Below are 21294 nucleotides of genomic sequence, written 5' to 3' on the forward strand. Positions count from 1 at the left end.
AATATAAAATGAAGTTAATTGTTCACACAATACAGAAACGTGAGCTATTTAAATTAACTGGAAACATGGTTAAACCTCATTGGTGTGACAGAAAGACTGAGTGGACTGGTTATAGTGGGACAGAGAGACTGAGTGGTCTGGTTATACTGGGACAGAGAGGCTGAGTGGACTGGTTATACTGGGACAGAGAGACTGAGTGGACTGGTTATAGTGGGACAGAGAGGCTGAGTGGACTGGTTATAGTGGGACAGAGAGACTGAGTGGACTGGTTATACTGGGACAGAGAGACTGAGTGGACTGGTTATAGTGGGACAGAGGGACTGAGTGGACTGGTTATAGTGGGACAGAGGTACTGAGTGGACTGGTTCTAGTGGGACAGAGGGACTGAGTGGACGTCGACCTTGCAAGGTAACTTAGCGCGTGATGCTGTAATATTTGTATTTGTGGCTGCAGCCGCATCAGATTTATATTGTTTATACATCTCTGTGCTGTCTATTTGGTGGATGATGTTTTTTTCTACTATTAAATCTATGAGAATTGTCAGGCTATTTAATTTAAGTGGCTTAATAATGCTTGTTGATCATGCGGTGTCCATTGCTCTTTTCATTTATTGACGCGTCACTTTTGTTTAATTGTCTGAGTCTTGCCCTGTTTTCTGGTTGTATAATTGTATATTTGATAACCAGTTGTGTGCACGGGCTGACTGCTGTCTATAGAAAAGGAATATATCGCTGGTTTGGACTGGTCCTAGGCTTGTGGTCTGATGGGCATGTGTTGACACAAAGAAAAAGCCTTTATTTGTAGCTATATTATTATATATTAATATAATATATAATATATATAATAATATAATATATATATACACTACCGTTCAAAAGTTTGGGTCACATTGAAATGTCCTTATTTTTGAAGGAAAAGCACTGTACTTTTCAATGAAGATAACTTTAAACTAGTCTTAACTTTGAAGAAATACACTCTATACATTGATATGTGGTAAATGACTATTCTAGCTGCAAATGTCTGGTTTTTGGTGCAATATCTACATAGGTGTATAGAGGCCCATTTCAGCAACTATCACTCCAGTGTTCTAATGGTACAATGTGTTTGCTATTGGCTCAGAAGGATGTTGATGATTAGAAAACCCTTGTGCAATCACGTACACATCTGAAAACAGTTTAGGTCATTACAGACTACAAACGACCCTCCTTTGAGCAGATTGAGTTTCTGGAGCATCAACATGTGGGGTCAATTAAACGCTCAAAATGCCCAGAAAAGAGAACTTTCATCTGAAACTCGACAGTCTATTCTTGTCCTTAGAAATGAAGGCTATTCCATGCGAGACATTGCTAAGAAATTGAAGATTTCCTACAACGGTGTGTACTACTCCCTTCAGAGGACAGCACAAACAGGCTCAACCAGAGTAGAAAAGAAGTGAGACTGGCCAATAAAAGAAAAGATTAAGATGGGCAAAAGCACAAAGACATTGGACAGAGGAAGACTGGAAAAAAGTGTTGTGGACGGATGAATCCAAGTTTGAGATGTTTGGATCACAAAGAAGAACGTTTGTGAGAACAGAACAAATGAAAGATGCTGGAAGAATGCCTGACGCCATCTGTTAAGCATGGTGGAGGTATGATGGCTGGGGGTTGCTTTGGTGCTGGTAAGGTGGGAGATTTGTACAGGGTTAAAGGGATTCTGAATAAGGAAGGCTATCACTCCATTTTGCAACGCCATGCATACCCAGTGGACAGCGCTTGATTGGAGCCAATTTCATCCTACAACAGGACAATGACCCTAAACACACTCCAAATTGTGCAAGAACTATTTGAGCAGAAGCAGGCAGTGGTATTCTATCGGTAATGGAGTGGCCAGCGCAGTCACCAGATCTGAACCCCATTGAGCTGTTGTGGGAGCAGCTTGACCGTATGGTACGCAAGAAGTGCCCATCCAACCAATCAACTTGTGGAGCTGCTTCTGGAAGCGTGGGGTAAAATTTCTCCAGATTACCTCAACAAATTAACAGCTAGAATGCCAAAGGTCTGCAATGCTGTAATTGCTGCAAATGGAGGATTCTTTGACGAAAGCCAGTTTGAGTAAAAAATCTTATTTCAAATACAAATATTTTTTAACCTGTCAAGTCTGACTCTATTTCATTCATTTCACAACGTATGGTGGTGAATAAGTGTAACTTTTCAGGAAAACACAAAGTGTGTGTGTGTTGTGTGTGTGTGTGTGTGTGTGTGTGTGTGGTGTGTGTGGTGTGTGTGTGTGTGTTGTGGGTGTGTGTGTGTGTCCGCATTGGCTACTGCCAGATGGATTAGCTTACATTTTTTTTTTTTTTTTTCACCAACAATAGCTCTCCAGTCGTCTCTGTGTGACGTCCATGACTGACAATACCAACTCTGGACATGTTTAAATGTATTTCCTTCCTAGCATGGCGACATGCTGACACCATAATCAATAGTGTGTGTTTGACCTATGCCTGGCTTAGTTTTTATTTATATAGACACTGTGTTGTCCCTGTGGGTGTAATGACTCTGGACCCATTTCAACATTGTCCATTTGTGTTTAAATCAATGTCCTAGTTTAAACTGTTAAAACACTGAGCATGGTGTTGGCCTAATGTCAGATGGATAGTCTCAAAAAGCATTTTAGTTTTTCATCAACAATAGTTCTCCAGCCGTTTCTGGGCCAGCAATGCAGAGATATACAGCTTACATAGCAGCTGCTCTGACAGGAGAGCAATTAACTGTGTATTTGAAAAATGCAGTTCCACTATGCTCATCTCCCTTTTACCTACCATATGTTTAGATTTTATAAGAATTTCACCAGAAATATGTCATAGATATCCTGAAACGTTAAACATGCTTTCATAGTCACAACCAATTCGGATAAAACCAGCTTATGTTACCTCAATTGTATGACAAGATAAAAAGGCTTTGGATTTTGAGGTCAACAGGGACATTTACCTCCTGTTTAGATTATTATTTTTCTGTCAGAAGATAACATTTCATGAAACTATACGCCAATCAGTTCCTAATACCCTTGTGAATTCACATAATACATAAATTGAAGGGCTCATCTTTGACACTGGCTATTGTGTCCCAAGACCAAACTTGTTTCAAGGTTTTGATGTTCAGCACTGTAGCATCAGAGCCAGTAGAGCCAGTAGAATGCTAGCGAGAGCAATAAAGTCCAAATGATAACATCTCAATTCACATTCAGTCTGGGTATATTTTTTAGCTGAGCATCAATAAGAATCAGATTGGAGTTTAATGCCGCAGTTACTTTACATGGAATTTGCCTTGGTGATTGGTGCATGCATACACAAACAAACATATTAAACATTAATAAGAAAAAACAACAATTACAGAAACAGAGACAAATTTATGCAAAATAGCTGTTTAAGTAGTTTTAGCACTGTGTGCAATGGGCAGATGTATAGTCCAGGATGGAGGTTAGTGCAAAGTGTAGTGACTAGGGGTTTGAGGGGTGGTGGTGTAGGTGGTTAAGTATCAGTGGGGTCTGAGGCCTTGTAGGGCCTTGTTTTTTTGGGGTGAATTTTTGGTCCTGATGAACTGCAGCCTCCTGCCAGAAGAGAAGGGTTCCAACAGTGTGTGTATGCGGTGACAGGGATTGGCTACAGTCTTTATTACCCGACTCAGTGTCCTGGAGGTGTACAGGTCCTGGAGAGATGGCAGATTGCAGCCAATCACCTTCTCAGCAAAGTGGATGATATGCTGCAGTCTGCCTTTGTCCTTAGCAGTGGCAGTAGCGTACCAGAGGGTGATGGAGCAGGTGAGGATGGACTTGATGATGGCAGTGTAGAAGTGCACCATCATAGTCTTTGACAAGTTGAATTGCTTTTATTGCCACAGGAAGTACATCCTCTGCTGGGCTTTTTTGATGAGAGAGCTTATGTTCAGCCCCCATTTGAGGTCCTGGGAGATGATGGAGCCCAGAAGCGAACAGGCTCCACATTGTTGACTGTTAGCCAAAGGAGAATTAGCTTGCAGGAGAATTCTGGTCGATTTCAACACGTAGCTCTGTTTTTTTAAAATTTGGAATGTGTCAGTAGAGGGAAAAATTAAAACAACCAGTGCTGCCTACACCGTGTTATCCTTCTGCTAGAGTTACCACCCAACAGACTTGAACAGGGCAAGTTTTAAATGTTGTTTTAGCCTCTAAACCTATTCAAAATGTCATTACCAGTGCCTACCCATGTGCAGTTATTCATTCTGAGTGAACACAGTGAATCTGACTGCTGTAAAGTGACAGAAATTTCCTGTTTCCGGTGAAGTCCAGTTGATTGTCAATCTCATACAATCCTCAATTCTTGATTACTGCAGTTTTAAAGACCTGTGGGAAGATACCTGCTTGAAGAGACATGTTTAAAATCTGCAAAAGACCTGAGGCCAAACAATTCGAAACATTTTTGAAAAAGCCAGTTGGTAAAATATCAAGTTAACAGGAAGAGGTTTTCAGATGTTGTATAATATATACCAGGTTAATTTGGTTATTTGTTAGACACACATATCCTGTCCTCGATATGGAGGCACTGACTGTTAGTCTAATTTTCTGAATTTTTCACTGAAGGATTGCAGGATTTGGTGGCTAAAATTATAGATACTACTGGTACTGGAGGGTTTGTTAATACAACAGTAGCAAACAAAGCATGTGAATTATTAGTGTTTTTAGAAATAATCTCAGAAGAACGACCGCCTTGCATTCCTCAATTCCAAATTGTAAATGTGAAGTCTCTCTTTGTAGTTGTCATAATGGACCTGGAGATTAGTTTTTTGCCACCTGCATTCCACTTGTCGACACTCTCTTTTTTTTGGATCTTACAGGTGTGACATTTCTGCATGGAGATTTTCTTTCTTGCCAGAGATAGTTTTGACCTTAAGGGGAGCAATGGTGTCAATAACAGTTAATATTCTACAATTGAAATGATCTACAAGCTCAGTTACTGAGGATGTGGAATAGAAAAACTGAATGAATTTTTCCCTCATCCTTTCAGTGATGTATCCTTTTGTAATTACCTCTGTTTAAACAACTTTGTTAACAGATATAGAGCTGTTAAAAAACACAGGAATGTCAGAGAGAGCAACATCATTCACCACAACTTGGGAAATGTTCAGACCTTTAGAGATAATTAAGTAAAAGATGTAACCCTTGTTGTGTGTGGCCGTAGTCACATGTTGAGTTATTCATTATCAAAGCCATCAAAGATACAGTACAGTTCCTTTGCACTTCTATCTTCAGGGTTGTCGACGTGACTGTTGAAGTCACCAGCAGCAATTATACAGTCTTTGATCAAAATAGCGAGCCCACCTCCTCTCGTATTAACTCTATTTTCACTCATAAAACGGAAGCCAGTGGGGGCTGACTCAATGAGAACAGCAGTGCTGCTATTCAGATCCAGCCAGGGTTCAGTTAAAAACATAAAATCAAGATTGAATAATAAAATCATTGATTAAAAATGATTGTGATTGTGATTGTGTGTTAAGAAAATTATCTGCGTCGTTTTTTGTGGCAGGCTGTAGGGGAATGAGTGATAAGTTGACTGTTAGCAGTTGAGTGTTTATTGTATTGCTGCTTCACCACTTTGTGGTCTGTTTCTAATAATAACTGGAAGGATGTAACTGTTTTGTGGACAAGTAGTGTTAATTGTAGAGGAGGAGGAGGTTATGGAAGAGTGCATCTGGGAATTGTGTTTGAGCATGTGTTTTTCAGACTGTGAAACGTCAGTTATTCCTCTGCGTTTGCAGGGCATGCTGCATATTTCCACAAAGCATCTGGCTGCCCTGTGCGTTAGGATGAATTCTATCCCTTCTAAACAAAAAGCCACGTTCCCAAAACAGATCAAAATTGTCAATGAACCCTACATTGTAAAGGTTGCAGGTAGTCTGAAGCCAGGTGTTGAGGCTAAGGAGTCTTCTAAAAAGGTCTTTTACCACATTTTCAAACCTTAAAAAGAGGAAAACTGTGAGAAGAAGACTTTTTGGAAGAAAATCATCATGAAAAATAGAAGAACAGGAGCAAGAAGGATATGCTAAGCTAAGGACAAAAAGGCTCCAAAACAAAGAAAAAAACACCAAAGGCTAGCACCGTCTCCTTCCCACTCAAGAGAAGCTGTAGTACATTAGTAAGGTGAGCTTCCTTCATACCCACAATAGTTTCGCTTCAAATTTCTACCTCAAGAAACTTGGCTTGCTCTGTGCTAACTTAATATAGCCTGGTAAGAATCAGCGGAGTCGGCAGCAGAGCGGCAGTTAAGAACTGAAACAAATATCACTGCCCGATGCGAGTCGAGTGCAGATGGGAGTTGCGCATGCGTCACTTTGCGACAAGTAGTTTACAAGATGCTGACGAGAGACTTCTGTAATGTCAATACAGTAAAAATGGACCTACTTAATTAAGTTTGTTCAGTGCTGGCAACAAGTTAGCATCAAACGTAATAAAGGCTGTCAGGTGAATGGCGTTTTGAGCTAACAGGCAATCAAACAACAACAAAATTTAGTATAACACGTTATGCCGTAAACCGTTTAAATCTGAGCATCCGCTACTCACATCTGCACTTGACTCACTCGGGCAGTGACAACGTTGTTGCAATTTCCCAGGGGAAAGCCCTGCCTCCTTGCGATTGGCTACTAAAAAGAAGTTAAAAGTGAACAAGAAAGCCTACAAACACAACAAACTTAGAGAAAACCCAGAGGCTTTTACTGCAGATGAATGCCACACAGGAGAAAGAATTAACCTATTAGCGTACACAGACAATATCGATACTTGGCATGAAGCTATCTGTGCCCACCATGACCATCATAAAAAGACAGACATGTGCAGTGGGAGACAAGGGTAGCCAACCTCTTACTGTCAATATCTACCACAATAGGGCCATGTCATTGCCATGTTTCAAGGCAACGAGGCCAGTTTCAGCTCTGTCCAAGGGGATTTCAACACCATCGAAGGGCTCTGGCAGAGAATGAGAAACAGAGACAAGACAAGATCAGAAGTGAGGAGAAGAGCAACATCAACCACACAGCGCAGCCACCAGGCGATGAGAAGAAGAACAGTCCTTAGGAGATCATTAAGGGCACAACAGTCAACTGGATAGCATTGTGCCAGATGAGAGAGTCTGTCTCTGCAAGAAGTAGAGCTGGTGGAACCAAAGGAGCTACTGCTCTCCAAACAGACATCCAGTGAATCCACATAACAACTAAGGAACAAGTTCAGCCAGGTGAGGCAGCACAGAGAAGCTCTGAGAACAGAGCTCACTGCTGAAAGAGAGGAACTGCACCTGAGAGAGAAACCATCCTCAGCCTCAAGGAGCAGCGCCACAGTCTGATAGCCTGCCAACACAAACCACAATCCTCCATCACCATCAACAGCCCCCCTCAACCTGAACCACAGCCAAATACCTCCAGCCTAACTAACACAATACCATTACAACAACCTGCAGTAATGCCCACCCTGTCCACCACTGACCCATACAGAGAGGTCACTACCAACGACACTGGGATCTCTTGCGAGCAAAAGAAAACCAGTGATGTTGAGATCATTATCCTTATAGATTCCAATGGGAAATTTGTGAAAAAGACCAGCTTTTCCCTGGACACAAAGTAACCAAAATCCACTGCCCCAGGACTGACAATACCCTCCAGCTGCTCACTGAGCCCACCCTCGGTCAGCTTAGCCACATTATCATTCAAACAGATACGAATGACCTGAGACCACAGCAGGAGAAGGTAGCAGAGTCTGTGAAGAGAATAGCACAGAGGGCTACACAGACCTTCCCCTCATCATAATCTCTACCATCCTCCCACAAAGAGACTTCCAACCCAACATCATAAATGCTGAAATCTCATGCCAAATGTCCACCACTCTACCCTTAACATTCACAGCCTTTACAGTAATGTTCACCTCTGCAAAGATACCGTCAACACTTTCGTAAAGACATTAAAAGATGTGGCTTTAGGAAGCAACCCACAACAGATGGAGCAACAGATGGAGCAGCTTCCACCCAGCCAGCCTGCAGCTGTCACCACCTCACAGACCCAGCCCCCACCACCCTCCACCTTCTCATGCAAAGGCAGCCACCCCAGGACCAGAGGAGCCCCAGCCCAACAGAGACCCACCCCACCCATATTCCCTAGGTCTCAACCTGGACCCCACCCTGTTGGTCCAGCCCAACACCACACCCAGCACCTGGGGCAGAGGAGCAATGCTGATGGCAGCCCTGCAGACCTGGGGGAGATCAAACACCTGCTTATTTTCCATATGTTGAGTATGTTGATTGTTGACAACTTTAACCAAAGATTATAATTTGTTTGACAAAGAATGTAAAGAAACTAGACAAAAGCACAGAGAAACGATTACTGTCCCACACTTGGGCAAGGCAGCTTTATATGTATAGCATTTTTCCATTTTTTGTGGAAACCCAAAGTAGACATTCTATACAGCCAGAACCACGTGTCTTTACCATCCCCACGGGCCCGCAGGATCATGTGACTTTGTGCTCTGGTTACCCACAGCCAAGAGTGGAAATACTTCTCTTTACACTACAATATAGTCGTCACTATAAGGCTTAGTTTACTCACGCCAAACTTTGCAAAATCCTGAACAGCTCCAACTGTTTCTTGTAGATTTTACCATAACACCCACGTCACACCCCTGTTGGAGAAATTCTCAAACAGATATTTGTTTCTTGTGCAGAAATACCCCCAGAATGGCTACAACCCTAATCTCACAAATTGTTAACAAAAATACCCCAAAACGCATTAAGTTACTCAGTTCACTTCATTATTTGTTTCAGCCAACAATGATAAAAATGTCCCCTGTTTTGTCGCTTAATTGTTTCGAAATGTTCATCAGAACAGTCAAATCACTGTCTAATCTTACCCTTGATCTTACCCTTGCTGATTGTCATACAGTTCCAACAAAAAACTTGAAATGAGCAATCATTTAAAGAAAGGCAACATAAAAAAGGTCTTCAGCCTTGATTTAAAAGAACTGAGAGTTGCAGCGGACCTGCAGTTTTCTGGAAGTTTGTTCCAGATATGAGGAGCATAGAAACTTAACCCTGCTTCCCCCTGTTTAGTTCTGACTCTGGGGACAGAAAGCAGACCTGTACAAAATGACTTGAGAGGTCTTGGGGGGGTCATAGTGTAGTAGCAGATCAGAAATGTATTTTGGCCCTAAACCCTTTAGTGATTTATAAAAGTATTTTGAAATTAATTCTTTAAGGCACCAGAACCCAGTGTAAAGACTTCAGAACTTCACTTAAACACTACAAACGTACACTAATAATCAAAAAATCACAACACACAAAAACAACTAACATTAATTGAGGAGTCCATAAACACAAACCAATTCTGTGAAAAATAGAAAAATATTTTGAAACACTCTATGAGCTATTACCAATCAACCCAGACCCAAATAAAACCAAACAATGACAAAATTGAATGAGCTACAATCGGCTGTAAAAGACAACCAGAATCCTCTCGACTCCATTTATTAATGAACAGGAACTAAGAGACAAATTCTGGCCACTAAAACATAAAAAAAAGCCAGTGGGCTCGATGGCATCATGAACAAAATGCTGAAATACACAAGCCCATAATTCAAATTGGCCATCCTTAAACTCTTTCATTTTATTCTGAGTGTAGGTTACTTCCCTGAAATCTGGAATCAAGGTCTCATCACACCAATATACAAATCTCGAGGTAAATTTGACCCAAATAATTACAGAGGCAGCTGTGTGAACCGTAATCTGGGGAACCTTCTTTGTGGCATTATAAACTCCTGACTCATAAACTTCCTTACAAAACACAATGTCTTGAGTAAAAGTCAAATTGGATTCGTACCAAAACGACGCACTTCAGATCATATTTACAGCCTACAGACCCTGATAGCTCAAAAAGACATTCAACGTAATTCAATTTGGCACAGTGGTCTATTCTGCAAAGTTATTGAATCTGGTGTAAGGGTAAAAAATATGACATCATTACATCAATGTACACTAACAATAAGTTAAATTCTAAATTTGGCAAAAAAAGTGAAAACAAAAACTCTGTGAAAACATTCTTCAGTCAGAAAGGTGCAGTGAGACAGGGCATCTCACTCTATTCAACATCTCTATTAACCAACTGGCAATCATCCTAGAGAAATCAGCAGCATCTGGTGTCACACTCTGAGATCAAGTTCCTGCTCCACGCAGATGACCTGGTTCTGTTGTCCCCTACAGAACATGGCTTACAGCAGAACCTGGACCTGCTGGAGCAGTACTGCCACACCCGAGCACTGGCAGAAAACACTTAAATGACAAAGACAATGAGTTTTCAAAAAACATCCAGATCTCCAGGAAATGCATACAGCTTCTCATTAGGAACACACAAATTAGACAACTCCACTGACTAAAATTATTTAGGACTGAATATAAGTTCCACTGGAAGTTTTAACCCAGTGACAATGGAGCTGAGAGAGAAAGCATGCAGGGCATTTTTTAGTCAAATCTACATTCAAATTCCAATTAAAGTCTGTCTCACATTATTTGTATCTGTAACAGAACCAGTTCTCCTCTATGGTAGTGAGGTGTGGGGTCCTAATTCCTACCAGAATTCGGCCCATTTCGACAAAAAAAACATCAGCAGAAAGCCCTGCAATACCAAGAGCTGAGCAAAGAGAAGCGTCCAAACACTCAGTTCACTCCCTGACCCTGTTCTGCCTCAGGACCAGTCTCAGAACAAACCAATTAGAGTTAACCAAAATATAACGACATAAACAAAACTACACACAATAAAAACACAAAACAAAACGCAGTGTTATCTGGCCCTAAGGAGACAGTACAGTGTGGAAAACTACCTGACCACAGTTACTGATATTGAAGTAAGAACTACATTGACCAAGTACAAACTCAATGAGCATTATTATATTCTTGTTTTTCTGTTGTTGCTGATATCCATCAGTTTTGTTCTTATTGTTATATTTTGTTGACATGATTGTTGCTTTTGCGCAAATGGTAATATGTTTTATTGTCTGCATTCTACTGTACAACTGTACGTTAATGTGTTAAATGTTTCCCAGTTTGTGCTTTAACAATACTGTGTCAATATGGTCATGCTAATAAAGCCTCTTTGAATTGAATTCTTAGAGAGAGAGAAAGAGAGAGAGAGAGAGAGACATGTGTTTATTTAATTCAGTATAATTGAAAAGGAAGACCATTGTCCTTCATGGCGGTTAAGTGGCCAATAACCATGCAGTATAATTCCCCACTGGACACTATCTGCCACAGTAGAGGACTCCATTGATATTTAGGCTTAGTGGCCACAACTTTACTGTCTGTCTGTGCTCTCAGTTCTTCTTCTTCCCTGTCACAGGGCCAGTTTTGGAGAACTTGGGGCTCCTATTAGATTCTGTTACACTTAATGTCATTCTGTTTAGATGTTTTTCACTAAACCATACCCTCTATCACTGTTAGCTGCGTAGTACTAATTTGTGTGGTACTAATGTGCGTCGTTCCATCAAAATATCTGTTTAAATACAAATAGAAATGATCTGGTAATGTTTTCAGTTAATTTAAGGGCGTAAAACTAACTACAGTATAACTTCTTACCTTTCTATCAGTACATCTTTTTACTATTTACTTAGCTTTGTCTTTACGAGAGTTGGCGACAGGAATCTAACACCGGTTAATTAGCCGTGCGCTACCCTTGGCCATACTCGGACGCCCCTTTTTCCCTGCAGTAAAAACGCACCGCTATTAACTATAATAACAAATTGACCAAATTAACATCTATGCTGAACACATTCGGGTACTTCACAATAAAATGGCATGGTTCTACTTATCCAAATTTATGCAATAAAAGCACCTTAATGTAAAGTCATTCCACCACATAAGCGTCGCCCAAGTGTTCTTACTGCTCTCCACTCATCAAAGTCACTTTCGTACAGTAACTAAGGACTCAGCAATGCTGTGCCAAGTCTCCAAAGTCTTCCCCTGGGCTTCCCCCACATGAACCTTTGAAGGTTCCATATACATGACATCCAAAAAAGAAAGGATCCATGAACAAACAGATAAGTCAGGAGGTGGCTTCCAATGGGTTGCAATCATCTTCTTAGCAGCTGTAAGTCCAGCAAACAGCACGTTTTTGAACTTTAGAAAGCTGAAAGGCTGACAGGTCATTCATAATCAAAACATTGACAGTAACAGGCATAGTAAAATTAATCAAGGCGGTAATTTTAGATGCAATATTGTTCCAGAACTGACCAACAGTAGAACACTCCCAGAACATATAAAGAAATGTACCTTGACTTTAATTGGGCAGAATGTGCTCAAATAGGATGGATGGGCAAAGGCCACTGCCAGGGGACACCCTGTGCCTTAAGTGCCGACCTTAACTGCAGGTAAAAGAAAAAAGAGGAACATGGCAGACCGAATGCATTTTGTAAGTCAGAGAAAGGTAACAAGCCAACCTGTGTTGTTGAATAATTGGGGAAAATAGTGCCAGTTACAAGCTATATGGTAGTATGTTTCAGCTAATCTTCAAGTTTTGAGAAGATGACTCTCTACCATTGTTGTTATGTCATCTTACAGCGAGCGTTCGAGCTGCTGCTACGCCTTTGACTTCCATACTGATGCTAAAGGAGGATTTTACGAGTTGGGAGTGAGAACGGGTTGTTCTTGTACTAAACTAACTACTGCTAGTTGGTCGAGGCACCACAGTGTGGGTAAAACGTGGAGTAAAAGTGTGAACCTCCCGTGCCCTCCAGGTGAAGCTCATTGAATTGATGAGAATATTTCTCAGCATAGAAAACCAGAAAACAGGTGATCATGCACATGTGTGCGTATCAGTGTCTCTTTGCTCATTTGTCAATTTTGCGGTTCTTCCACTAATCACGCAAACAGTATTCTTAACATTGTTGATGATTATTTTATAAAACTAAGTTTCATAGTACCTAAAATCTTGAGTTGTTTACCAAATTGCTTCTTGTCACTTAGAAGGTTGCCATGGTTTCGCCATAGCAGGAGAACTGGCTTGAGACTACATGTTGTGTTGTGGTCTTGTTTAATATGAATTACTATTATTAGCTTTAGAGCTGCTGCAATATGTGTTAAGGTCTTAATGTTGTCACTGTGTGTGGCCAGCTATGGCTCACCACAGTGCACCCCCACAGTGTTAGCATACAGCACTTTGAGTCAACAGTCTCCTGTAGAAACACAGATGCATCTGTATTCTCATCAGTAAATGGCTCCAATTACTTAAATAAGACATTGAAGACAGGGGTGAAGGAAAAAACTATTTTAACCTATTTTCCTGAAATGGCCCATACTATAGTAGCAAACAGCGGCCATGGGAATGCACTTTAGATGTCCAATGTCACCTCCACAAATGTGTTTGGCACATAGACAATGGCAGACGCTCCAAATGATTACAGCCACTCAATCCACTCTTGGGCATTCATTGTCGTTTTGAAGTGTCTGACCCTTTTGAGGAGGCTTCTGTGATGATTTAAGTAGTGTCCTTGTCTCTACCTGAACACCCCCCCCCCCCCCCCCCCCCCCCACGCACACACAACATGATTAACTCCAAGAGCGTTGGTTCCTGCTGCTCATAAAATATACAATGGTCATTACGCCACTGACCTTCCAGATGCCTGGCCTAATATATTTAGGATAAAAAATGAATATGTGGTTGCAAATCATCGTCAATGATGTCTGCCAGCTCCTTTTGCTTTGGTCTGTACAGTACCGCTGTTTTTGCAGTATGGTACCTTATGAGTCATCTAGTGTTTTATATCAAGTATACAGAGTTTGCCATTTTAGGAAGAAATACATGATTTAATTTGTGTCTCATAATCCAGTATAATTACACTGGATTATTACACATCACTGTCTGAAAAAGGGGTTCAAATGCTTTCACTTATTAGTTTACAAAAATGAAAATAAAATATTTTTGTTGTCCTTCTCCCTGGACATTAAACAAACCAATCACATCCACTGGCTCAAAACCATGTTGCTAATATGTGTATCTAGTCTCACCCTGTCTCTTTAAACTCTGGGTGCTCTGCACATTGTCCATCCTGGGACCTTCTCTTTTGGGTGTCAGTGCCTCAGTCTACATGTTGGATGTCCGTCCTCCAGGAGGTTTACTTTCAGGAAGGGCAAATTCTTCAGTCAAGTAAAAAAATGTTTCGTCATGATGATTAAGGACTCAACAGTGCTCTCCTCGCAGGGACTACTATCTTTTGATTCCTGTGTTGACCAGCGTCCCCACTAAGTAAGTAGAGAAAGTCATTGGATTAGATCATCCAACAGAGATGTTTCACCCACTGTAGCTACTGTAACTTAAAAGTGTTTGACAAATTATCCTTGTGTATTCAAACCGTCCTGTCAGGTTGCAAACAGGCCAATAAGCTCCAACCATCAGAAGAGAAAGACAATACAGAACCTACGTGATGCCTAAGTACAAACACCAATTCCACTGAAGTTGTTACGTTATGTAAAACGTAAATAAAAACAGGGTAAAATGATTTGCAAATCCTTTTCAACCTATATTCAATTTAATAATTAAATAAAATTTTATTTACAGTATCAAATAATAAGAGTTATCTCCAGACACTTTACAGATTACAGACTAGATCTAGACCACACACTGTAATATGTATGTAGCTGTGACTGTGGCTACACAGCCTCCCCCGCCGGTCTAGGTGAACCCTGCAACTCCTCACTCCCTAAATATAAGCTTTCCATGATTAGAAGCAGAGATAGGGAGGGGGTGCGCCATGACTGTGGCTACATACCCTCCCCCACCGGCCTAACGGAATGCTGCAACTCCTCACTCCCTAACTATTAGCTTTATCAAAGAGGAGAGTTTAAAGTTTACTCTGGAATGTGGTGACCGTGTCTACCCCCCAAACCCAGACTGGGAGCTGGTTCCACAGGAGAGGAGCCTGATAGCTGAAGGACAAAAATTACTCTACAAAGACAAGATATTTAATAGGGATGAGCGAGTACAGCATTATCTGTATCTGTATCTGTTTACCACATGAATTATCTGTATCCGTATCCGTACTCGGACTGGGCGGGGCCTAAACCGGAAATGCCAGATTTAACCCGGAAGTGGGTCAGGTTGTCTTGAAATGGGCGGGGCTTTAACCAGGTATGTTATTTTAAGCATGCAATTGATATGGGTTGATCAGAAATTGTTATATTTATTGCTGATTAGAAAACTATTTACATGACAGCATTGAGTCAGATCAATGTGTTGTCATGGTAACAAACAAACTTAACAGAACATTTTGTAACAATGAATCAACACATGCGGTTGCAATTAGAGTAAAATGTAATGAACAAGATTTATTATACTCAGTATCTTTCTTTTTTAACTTTAAATTTTTTTATGACCAGTGTGATTTTTTTTGTTTTTTGTTTTGTTTTTTTTTTTTTATTTCACACCAGGTACAGTACGTGTGTGTGTGTGTGTGTGTGAGTAAGAGAGAGATGCAGAGAGAGAGAGGGGGGGGGGGCAGCTGACAGTTAAAAAAAATCTCATGGCAGGGACGCAACGGGAGTGCATTTAAACCAAGCAGCATGTCTGAACCCACGTTCACCGAAATCTACTGGTTACTATGTAAGCACTACAACCGAAGTTAAAAACAAACCTGAAGCTGAAGAAACCCTAAATGTTAACGGAACGAGTCCGCAGACCCAGACTGACGGAGAGAGAGAGAGAGAGAGAGAGAAGAGAGAGAGGACGAGAGGAGAGAGAGAGAGAGAGAGAGAGAGAGGCCGAGGGAGCGCATTTCTCCTTGTTCTGTGTGTGAGTGATAGAGCCGAGCGGGTTTGTAGGCGGGGGGGCGGTGTTATCACAGAACGCTGCGCGGCCAGTTGAGGAGTTTTATTCAATCCGAGCACGGATATTGACTCATATTACTCGTATGATACTTGTACTCGGCAAAAGTGCTTTATCCGTACCGGATACTCGTTTCAGCCGAGTACTCGGATCATCCCTAATATTTAATGTCTCCAACATGTTCCAAAAAAGCAAGGACGGGGGCATGTTTACTACTGTGTTACATCACCTCTTCTTTTATCAACACTCAATAATGAAGGTCACGAGAATTCAGTGTTGATTTTTGGCGTTGCCTCTTACGTGAAGAGATTTCTCCAGATTCTCTGGAACTTTTGATGATGGTATGGACTGTAGATGATGAAATCCGTAAATTCTTTGCAATTGTACGTTGAGAAATGTTCTTCTACTGTTGGACTACTTTGCTCATGCAGTTGTTCACAAAGTGGTGAACCTCGCCCCCTCCTTGCTTGTGAACAACTGAGCCTTTTGGGGATGTTCCTTATATACTCAATCATGGCCAGTTAACCAGGTCACCTGTGGAATGTTCCAAACAGGTGTTTTTTAGCATTCCTCAACTTTAACAGTCTTTTGTTGCACCTGTCCCAGCTTTTTTAAATGTGTTGCAGACATCAAATTTAAAATCAGTGAATTATTTGCAAAAAACAATAAAGATTATCAGTTTGAATTTTAAATATCTTGTCTTTGTAGTGTATACAATTGAATGTAGGTTGAAAAGGATTTGCAAAATGCATTTTATTCACATTTTACACATAACATCCCAACTTCATTGAAATTGGGGTTTGTACATTATATGTGATATGTATATCAATCCTTAGTGAACTGCTTTGGCTAGAACATGTTTTTTTGTTCATCCCAATAAAGCAGTTCAAATCGAATTGAGAGAGAATGGGGTAGCTAAAAATATTGTCTTAATGTTTATATATTTAATAATAATATTTGGACAAGTTTTATTTTGAAACTTCAATTCAAATAAAGCCACTTTGAATTTGAGAGGGGGAAAGTAAAACATTATTTTCTGATTGTTTCATGGCGGTTACATTCTTAAGCACAAATAAAGACATAGCTATATGACACATATGAAGACACATATACTGTTTTAGTGATTAGTGATAGTGTTTATCTGATTAGCAGGCAACAGAGGCCAGACCCTCTGCCCCAGAAGATAAGTAGGTAAGGGGTAAAAGGAGAAGAATGCAAATGAAGAAAGAAAGAAAGAAAGAAAGAAAGAAAGAAAGAAAGAAAGAAAGAAAGAAAGAAAGAAAGAAAGAAAAGGTAAGTGGAGAAAAAAGCCAGTGGATAAAGAGGAGGAAATCAAAAGATAAGATGAGGAGAAAGAAAAGGTCAGCAAAAGAAGGGAAGAGTGTCTGGAGAAGGAAAGAAAAGATAAGGAGAGCAAAGAAGAAGAGAAGGTGATAAGCTGACACCTGAGAAAAAATAAATGCATTTCACTCTCATCTTCTATTTACTCATTACTGAAAGTGATTCCAGTGTCCGGATGTGGCTGAGCTGCCGTGGTTAATGAATTGCTCATGGATTATCTGTCCTCTCCTTTTGTTTGTTTACGGACATCTTTAAATGTCTCTTGGCTAAAAAGTCTTATCGGCTTCTCTTAACTAAATTGAAAAGGTTCCCTCCCTGTATAAACAGATGTGCAGTTCAAATGATGTTGGCCAAGCATCAAAGATGTCAAGTGGACTTGGTCAATCAGAGCTTTTCATACACTAATTCTAATTTGTCTTATCAAGAAATCACACTCCTTAATCTACTACAGAGTTCTTTTTTATCCTTGTAGAATCACAGCAACCTAATTTGATTGTCTTTGTGTACAAGATAAACCAGATTTTACCCTGATGCAAGACTTTGATAAAGGGGTTTATGGTTCCAGTTTGGATCCTTTTACCAGGTAAGACCCCAAACCCTGCAACAGGGGCAGTACAGTAAAGCTCTGATATCTCCCATTTAGGTGAATTGTGGAATTACCAACAAATCCTCCAAACCATACGACCATACAGGATGTTTGGTCCTACCCAACCCATAGGTTCAAGTTCAAGACCTTTATTTGTCCCAGAGGGGCAATTAGTTTTGCTGCAGTAGCAAAGAAGTTGACATACAGTACATGACAACAAGTACGACAACATCGATTAAAAATACAGGATCAGACCAAATGGGTAAATTAATACCACAACATTAAAAGTTTAAGTTCAAGTGTGCCTTATGTGCAGACGTTACCTTTTCTTTACAGAGTTAAGCAGAGAGATAGCAGAGGGGACGAAGGAGAATTTCTATCTGTTTGTTTTGGCTGGTGGCTGACTGAAGGAGGAGCACTTCATAAATTAGATTAATTTTGAACACGTTGTTAATAGGGCTGGGAATTTCCAATGATTTTCCGAATCCAATTGATTCACAAGGTCACAATTCAATTGTATTCCTGATTCACTTTTGTTTTCAATTTGATATTGATTAGATTAGGAATATTTCAGTAACCATACCAATTTAGCTTGGATAGGAACAAGATTCTACGACTGTACAAGGTTCCCTCTAACCTGCTGCATTCTTAAAAGTATCAATGTTTATATTAAGAACTAACCACAAAGCAGTTACATTAATGCCCTTTTTATTTAACTTGAACACACAACCAACACTTCAAGTTGGTACCAATGGATTCCTTAGGTCTTTTGGTTTCATATGATAAAGACAAAGATAAATTCTTAGATTTTATTAATCAATTCTGGATCGTTCAAATGAAAATGGATTTTAATCGGAAAATAGATTTTTTTCAACCAAAACGTGCTGGAAGGTTTAGGCATAAAAACTACTTAAAAAGATTGTCATTTGGGTTAGAATTAAAATCACTACAATTGTTATGCCAGTCCACTTCTATGCGTTTCCATACATGACAAAATGATGCATGTGACGCAGAACGTGACATGGTTCAGTTTGGGTTTTTACCACGTTACATGACTTCCTACTTTGCTCCCGTCATAATTATTATGTCCACTATAGGTAGTTGCCTAACGTTGAGCTTAAATATGGGTTGTAATTGCAACGTGGTCCTCTTTCGAGGAAGGATGGTCTCAGAATTACAGACAGCAGAGTTAACAGGGATTCACCGGTCTAAAGTCCAAGGTTATCAGGTTCTATTTCATACTCTCCCTACAAACAGATCAGTATCTGTTGCTGATGGTTGAAGGTTGGTTTCAGAAATTGAAATACTTTTTATTTTGGTGATTCCAATGTTTAAAATATCAGAATAATTCTTAAATTCTTATCTTAAAAGTCCTCCTGTTCTTCCATTTCTTTTGCTTAAAACAGCGTGTAGCTCATCATCTCATAAACTGTGTTACATATAGATTTTCAAAAGAAAGTAGTGGGTGTATAAGTGTGTATTTAGCTTCACTGGTCATTGTTGTCATTGACTGTTATGAGAACCAGAAAACCTGCATTCTGTCAATAAGGAAGAAGTCTGAATGGAGTTAAGGAAAGTTGAGTAGAGCACGACAGGCAAAGATGCTTCATCAAGCAAACATAAGGACATATGTCAATGCCCTGCATAGACACCCACAAGACTGGTAGGAAAAGGACTCAGGTATGAGTGTTTTTGGATCTGCCTCCTCTATGTTTAAGGCTTGGCTGAGTTTAAACAAATAAAACTACTTTAGTTGAGTACAAAAGTTGGTGGTCATGGGTGAAAGAAAGCAACTGTCCAGACAAGTCTTGTACAATCGACACGATTGTGCCAAACACCAGGCTCATAACCAGAGGCTTTGCTTTACCCGCCCCAAACTTGTGCAACAGTTTAATATTTCATATTAGAAATACAAATATAAATATTTGAATACTTCAAATCACTGATTACAAATATAAAAACAACATTTAAAAAAAAATCCTCTGTAGGTTCCCCACTCTAAGCCATCAGTGTTAAAGGACATTATTAGGACGTCGGTGGTCAAGCCCTCAAGTGCACAAGTCTTCCATCATTGTAATTTACACAACAGGTATACGTACAGTATGTTACGTAACAGGTAACACGCATTTTTTCTTTGGCCTTTTCTTCCAGTTAAGGAATGATAATATTACCTTTTATTCGTTTATAATTTTCCTTTGTGATGTACTCTGTATTCAACTGTTGTATTATTTTTGTTTTTACTTTGTAAATCACTTTGGTCAACCCAGTTGCTTTAAAATGTGCTATTTAAATAAATTGACAATGACATTTGAACAAACAACCGAAAAGGAGAGTCTCAAAGAAGTAATTATCAAGACCCTAACGTCTTGTGGAAATAAGGTCTTTGTATTCTATTTAAATAGCATTAAATATTAAGAGACGTTGTAGCAGCCATTATGGTGCATGCAATGATTGTCTACTGGGAGATATGATTAAAAAAAAGACCATGGTTTTTTGGAGATAACTTTTCATAACAGTGGGGTATCCTGTTGACTCATTGTTTAGCAATGATCACAGTGGATGATGGTTCAATTCCTGATCTGTTATTTGTTGTGATGGATTCCTCCTTTGTGACCATCCAAAGGAATGAATGTGTTTCTGTCCATGTCAGTCCTGTGATAGACTGCAGATCCAGTAGCATACCTTGGGCTTTCGGTCAGGGCCTTCTGTAATGACCTCCAACACCCCCCAAAAAAAAAAAAATCAAACAACCACACCGCTCACGCACAGCACTGTGCATTAAACATCTTCAACCACATCAACACAGCATCACCACCTATACCCAAACAATAGCAATACAAATGTAAAAAAATACCGCTCTAACTTTATCTCTCCTAAACAGTAAACGTGCTGTATTTACATAGCGCTTTTCTAGTCTTAACGACTACTCAAAGCACTTTTACATCATACAGGAAACATTCCCTATTCACACACACACTCATACACTGTGGCTGAGGCTGCCGTACAAGGTGCCACCTGCTCATCAGATAAACACTCACACACAATCACACTCCGATGCACAGCATTGGGGTCAACTCAAGGTTCAGTGTCTTGCCCAAGGACACTTCAACGTGGGACTGCAGGGCCAGTGATTGAACCACCAACCTTCTGATTGGCAGGCAACCGCTCTACCACTAGCCCACTAGCTCTAGCCGCCCAGTAAGAAGTAACACCCACGCATTACTTGTAAATTAAATTCATCCTCATCGTCACAACACTGAAATTCTTCCAGATGTTCCCGTTTTTTCTCACTCTCTCATTGTGCAGGCTTGTCTCCCATCTCCGCTACTCATCCAGTTGCAAATCCACCCCGGACTCACCAACCATTGTGGGGTGTCGCTCGGATCCCTGATGTTTGCTAGCTGCCTTGGTGAAGCTATTAAGGCTGTTAAAACCTGTGGTGTTCCATGTTCCTTGACTGGTATTAAAAAGCAAACACAGCCAGCAAAATAGCTTGTTCTGCTCGGTGCTAAC

General features: G+C 40.3%; 1 protein-coding gene across 1 annotated transcript in view; it reads left to right on the forward strand.

Annotated features, from left to right (window-relative positions):
* The window catches only part of LOC116696229 (seizure protein 6), a 173961-nt gene that overhangs the window by 88469 nt on the left and 64198 nt on the right, over positions 1–21294 (forward strand). The gene's annotated exons all lie outside the window — the stretch shown is intronic.

Source organism: Etheostoma spectabile, chromosome 9 (assembly GCF_008692095.1).
Source record: "Etheostoma spectabile isolate EspeVRDwgs_2016 chromosome 9, UIUC_Espe_1.0, whole genome shotgun sequence".
Taxonomy (NCBI): Eukaryota; Metazoa; Chordata; class Actinopteri; order Perciformes; family Percidae; genus Etheostoma; species Etheostoma spectabile.